Source organism: Macaca thibetana, chromosome X (genome assembly GCF_024542745.1).
Source record: "Macaca thibetana thibetana isolate TM-01 chromosome X, ASM2454274v1, whole genome shotgun sequence".
Taxonomy (NCBI): domain Eukaryota; kingdom Metazoa; phylum Chordata; class Mammalia; order Primates; family Cercopithecidae; genus Macaca; species Macaca thibetana.
Genome location: NC_065598.1, coordinates 76,453,490 through 76,459,489, shown reverse-complemented (window position 1 = coordinate 76,459,489; position 6,000 = coordinate 76,453,490). Strand labels below are relative to the sequence as shown.

General features: G+C 45.4%; 1 protein-coding gene across 1 annotated transcript in view; it reads left to right on the top strand.

Moving 5' to 3' along the window:
* Nucleotides 1-2,436: 2,436 nt before the first annotated feature.
* Nucleotides 2,437-6,000, top strand: part of ITM2A (integral membrane protein 2A) — a 900,602-nt gene continuing 897,038 nt past the window's right edge. Inside the window, exon 1 of the mRNA XM_050776423.1 lies at nt 2,437-2,446. The gene's annotated coding sequence lies outside the window, so the exon portion shown is untranslated. The remainder of the gene's footprint in view (nt 2,447-6,000) is intronic.

Here is a 6,000-nt window from a genome sequence, read left to right as displayed (position 1 = left end):
TCAAAAGGGGTGTAAGTCCAATAGGCCTCCTGGAGGGGTTCCAAAAATGCCCCTAGTGACTCATCAGGCCTCTGGACAACTTCAATTGTCTTTGACAAATTTATGGGTTTTCGAGCAGCTCCCTTGATACCCGCAAGGAGATACTGGTGAAATCGTCTAAAGCTCTCTTCCTACCAGAGGAGTTTGGGTCCTAATTAGGCCAGGTAGAGGGAAAAACCTCCTCAATTTTGTCTTGGGCTTCCTCTTCTGGCCCACCAGCTGATGTAAGGTAATACTTTCTGGCCTCCTTTCGGATACATTCCCTCTCTTCAGAGGTGAAAAGGGTTAAAAGGAGTTACTGACAGTCATCCCAGGTGGGTCAGTGAGTCCAGAGCACGGACTCCATTAGTGAGGTCAAAACCTGGGGCTTTTCAGAAAAGGGGTGATTATGAGCCTTCCAGTTGTACAGGTCAGAGGTAGAGAAAGGGACATTAACTAAGAAGGGTGCTCATCACCCGGAGGGATTTGCACCTCTCTCAGCGGGAGGATGGGGCCTACCTCCTCCTGCCTCAGTGGCAATTGGGAGACTATAGTGGAGAGCCTACAAGAAATGTAGTCAAGGAGACAAGGGAAGAAATGGAGGGAGCAGGAGGGTTATAGGGTGGCGGAACTGGGTGAGGAAAACTTTCCTGTTCTTTAGAAGGAGGCAGTACAGGAGGAGCCGAGGGGCTGAGGGGCGGGGCAAAAATGCAGAAAGGACCTTGGAAGTGGGATCATGAATGGCGCATGAGCGGAGCCAGGGAGGAGGGCTCCAGACCAAATCCAACCATTGATAAATGTAGGGAAACTGATCGGGGTGACCAGGAATTCCAGTAAGGACCCGCCACACAGCCTGAACAGCTGTGGGGTTAAATGACCCTTCTAGGGGGGCCACCCGGTTCCAAACTGTGGCCATTCTACTTCACAGAGTGTCTGGAATTTGCCTTTCTTAAGGCAGACTCCGTAATCCTCTTAGAAGCCCAGAGAGAAGTTCTGCAACATACATTGGAGAGGGCTCCAATCTTTACAGGACCAGGAAGAGGAGTTTCCCATTTTGGAGGCAGTTTAACAAGGTTTGAGCAGAGATATTAAACCTAGCAAGGACAGAGAAATTCACGACCTGGGGGGCTGGCGTATTGGAAGAACAGAAATAACATAAGCGGAAGGAGCAGGAAAACAACTATAGCCAACACTTCCTGCCACATGAGGTTTGTTTTCTTAAGCTTTGAGATTTAGGGAGGAGGACTGGAGGCTGACTTGAGGGTTCCTTGGCCAGATGGACCTAGATGGCCTCTCTCTTTCCCTTGACCTATAGACTAAATATTTTTGGTGTCTCCATGACTCAAAGGCAAAAAGTTCAAACTTGGCTCTTTCTTTCAAGGGTTTTAGGAGGGAGAGCACAGCCAAATCCTGGAGGAGCCGGACTTGCTGTGACACAGGAAAACGAGATGTGCAGGGTAAGGAATAAGGATGAGGAGGAAAGGGGCCACTTGGATCTTTCCTAAGGTAGGAGAGCAGCCACAGGGGGACAGAATAAGAGTCCAGATGGAGTAAAGCAGTACGAGAGTAGGTTTCTCTGCACAGTCTTCTATCCAAGGGCACGGGAAAAGTTACAGGATGACAGAAAAGGTGGGCAAGCAGGTCTGCAGGGTGGCTATTTTGAATCCACCACTGATCTAATGTGGAGGCGATCCAGTCACTTGGGCATGGGATGTGGCAATCTAAATGCCAGTAGCCTTTATGGTGTCAGAAATTCCAAATGGGTGAGTGTTTCTCACACTCTTTCCTGTAACACCACCTGATTTGTTTCTGACAGAAAAGGCAGAACTGGGACGACCAGCCCAAATAACTGGTGAGGAATTTGACCTCCTGTGGTAGAAAATCAGTACTGAGGACCTTGAAGACGTCCTTTCCCAGTTGCCTTGGGCAGTATCGGCGACCTGACATATGAAACTTAGACACTAAACAAGAAAATAGACACTAGGGCATATAAACAAGTTTAACATTTTTTTTTTCTTTTTATAGTCAAACAAGGGGTGAGGGATCCCATGATGGAATCAGTCAGATGCCCGCCTGGCTGCTCCCCCTGAGGGGACGTAGGCTCCTCTTAGCATTGGCAGGCCAGTATAAACCCCCGGCTGAGATCGAGCTATGTCCAGTGCTGCCTTAAGCCTTATGAGGTCGCCACGGAACCTCAGGTGAGGGCCCACTCGAACTCCGTAGCTTTCGCCGTGGAGCTACAAATTGGAAATTCAAGCACAAGCCCTTGAACTCCCCATTCACGCACTCATTCACGCAGAGTTTATAACGGTTTTCTTATTCTTGTTCCAAAACAGAGGTCTCTAGGAGATTTGAATGAGAGAAGGAAGAGAGAGAGAGAAAGAGGGAGGGGGGAGAGAGGGGGGGGAGAGAGGGGGGAGGGGGGGGGGGAGAGAGAGAGAGAGAGAGAGAGAGAGAGAGAGAGAGAGAGAGAGAGAGAGATACTAAACGGAGAGACCAGACCGGCCTGCCAAAAACCAGGACTCAGTCCTCCAGTGTTCTGGAATATGGACAGAGTCAAGGGAGGGCCTTCGTCAGGGCCGCTTCCATCACAGAGAGACACAGTCGCCTAAGAGGAAAACCAGGACTCTGTCCTCCAGCGTCCTGGAATGTGGGCAGAGTCAAAAAGGGAGGGTCCTTGTCAGAGCCAGTTCCCTCCCAGAGAAACGGAGTCAGATCTGACTTACCTTCCTGGGACCAGAAACTGAGGACTCAGGAGTTGAATTTTTTGTGGGCACACAAGGGTAGTCAATCCGTTCCTCTCTGGAAGACGGGATCTTATGGGGCCCTGGAACGTCTTCAGGTGGCGCCTCCCCTATAAGTCCTCTGTCTGTCCGGGAGAGCCTGGAATGAGTCTGGCTCTCACCCCATAGCGAAATCTCGCTGGGGCCTCCAAATGTTGTAACCAAGCGAGTTATAGAGAAACGCCACACTTTGAGACAAATTAAGGAGTCCTTTATTAGCCAGCTACTGAGAGACAGCTAGCGCTCAAAATTCTCTCGGCCCTGAAGAAAGGGCTAGATTCTCTTTTATACTATGGTCTAAATAGGGGAGGGGGAGTTTAACTGAAGCAGTTTTACAGAAGCAGAACAGGCAAAAGTTAAAAAAATTAATTGGTTATAGAAGCAGTTACAAAAAAATTAAACAGTTCCAGGTGCAGGGGCTTAAACTATCACTAAGAGATAAATGCAGGGGCTTTTAGGTGCCTTCCACGGAGCACATTCCCAGGAGCTGCTGGTACAGCCTTCCTCAATATCTTATCAGCAGATGCATTCCTGGATGTGTTTGGAGTCAGCTTGCACTAGTTATTCCCTTAAGGGGGATAAAGGGGGCTGCAAGTGAAGAAACTAAAATGGAGTCTGTGCGGCTCTCTCTGCTAGGAGAGAGTCACTCAGGTTAAAACAAGGTAGGTTATCACACTTCAAAATAAACAAACCTTACCAAGGACCCCTTATCCTCTCTACCTGCCTAAAATATTTTCTTAATAACTCTATAACAATTCCGCATGAGGAGATGTCACCCTAACTGCTGTTAGGGGGTTTTGGGCAACAACTCTTTCTGGCTACTTCCTGCTGAAAAGGGGCATCGAGTGAGGAACAGCAGCTAGGGCTCCTCCTGGGGTTGATCTAAGGGTCCTTGGAAGAATGGCTTATCCATGCATGGTTCACTTTGCTGCACCGTTTGGAGTTTGATTGCCTCCAGATGGATGAGAAGAAAAATTCAAGTTAGTATTGAGTTACAAGGTCCAAATATTAATAAAAGACACATAAGCAAAAGGGGGCTTAATAAAGGAGCTAACCAATTCCATAAGGAATACTGGAATTACTTAAAGAGGGATTGTAACCACCTGGGGCTGAAGCCTTTAGTTTCTCTTAGCCTGTCGATAATTTTGATTTGATCTTTGAGTACCTGTGGATTTTCCTCTACTTTACTAGAGGTGTTAATCTAGAAGCAGCATGTTGCATTTAAAAGTGCATAGGTACCTCTTACTTCAATTTTAAGGACATCTAAGGCCTATTTTATGCTACTACTGAGACTAAAGAGTCTATAGATTGCTGTTGTGCCTCTATGGCATCTAGAGTTGCCTTACATCTTCAGCGCATACTAATAGAGATATAAAGTACTGATCTTTCAAGGAGAGGGATACCCATAAATGAGAATAGACCTCTGGCTATAGAATTTCCCATCCATGTTTTTTCTAAAATGGGATTGTCATGTGCATGCCCTCCCCAGTCTGCCCTTTCAGTTAAATCTCCATGTGATAGCACAGAAATGATAGATCTCTTTGTCTGTCATATTCGAGATAGTGCAGTTTTCTAGAAAAGAGCCTAAGTTAGGGATGTCCGCAGATGATGCTGAGCAGAATTTAAAAATAACAAGTTGGGAACTACTGATACTAAAGTACAAGTTCCCTTCCAATGCCTTAGGAGGATTAAGTGTATCCAGGAGCCACAGATAAAATATAGCCCCATTCCTTGAAGAGATGGTTCTACGTTGTGGCTTGTCATTTGGAATTTGACATACCAAGTAAGAAGCATCCACCTGACAAATGGAGTTTCAAAACATTAGAGATATTATATGCCCTGGCCAATATCTTAGATGATCCTTATGACAAGGGCTGGCAGTCCAGATGTCTCCAGGTGGCCCACATATCTGTAAGCTGCTACTATTAGCAAACATCATACAAGGGTCTGGAATTCCATGAGGTCACATGCTTGGAAAGGCCCATGTGTTATTCTTTAGATTATAATTAAGCTGGTAACATAGAACATGCCACTCCCATCTGAGCCCTTCCAACCAGGAGAGGCTAGATTCTGAAAGCCCCCACTAGGTCTTCTGATCCTTTTAGATCACCCTTTTTGCGGTCTCCTCCCCCAATCTTTGAACTTTCAGCAATTACAAATGTGATGTTAAAATATCTGAGATCTCCCAAGTGTGGTCCTTCCCCGCTGCTCTTGAAGCAGAGGGAGGCATTTGCTTTTCACTCGATCAACTTTTCCTAGTCTGAGGGTGTGAAGCTTATCTTTGGGGAGAGTGTTCTTTGGCACTGGGGGCAGAGTGTTCTCCTGAGAGGAGTAAGTTACCCAGATGGGTGCAGCACACCAACATGACACAAGTATACATATGTAACAAACCTGCACATTATGCACATGTACCCTGGAGCTTAAAGTATAATAATAAATAAATAAATAAATAAATAAATAAATAAATAAAATAAAATAAAATAAAAAAGAAAGTTCTCCCATACCATGTCCCATTTATGCCTGATAAGTCTTTAAGGGTTAAAGGTAAAGTCAACAAAAGGAATCCTAAGACAGTGAATTCCGCGTCACTGTAAGTTTCCTTAGTGCCATTGAATTGAGCGAACTGCTTAGGACAGACCCAACAATTAGTCTTGTACAAATGGGCCAAGGCGGATATTGTAGGAGCCAAAGGATGTGACATGTTATTAAGTGCGATAAAAAGTCCTAACAGATATAGTGACAGTAAAACGCTCACAATTACTTCCTGTTTGTAACTGTTATTCATGCTATGGGGATGATAATTAAGCAAAATGCTACATTAATTGAGATTCTCTGTCCAATATTCCACCCTGTGGGTGCTACAGTATATAGCCCTACTGCAAATAGTAGAGTGAGTATTAGCAATTCGTGCAAGGGTGGCATAGTAAATAATTTCCACCAAAAAGAAGTTGTAATATTTGGCGATAAATCTCAAAGGAGAGGTAAAAATGACACAAAAGTATTTAGTGAGGTAAGTGCGAGATGAGTAATGAGTAGTTCTTACTCAGTTACTTTTTTTTTTTTGTGATTTCCAGCTTAAGATCTCCTATTTTTCATGTTGATATTCAGGACATTCCTCTGGGCTGTCGGGGGTTGCTCCCTCAGCATTCCAGGCTTTGACTGAAGTGTGATGTATCCAGGAGTCAATTCCCGTAACTTT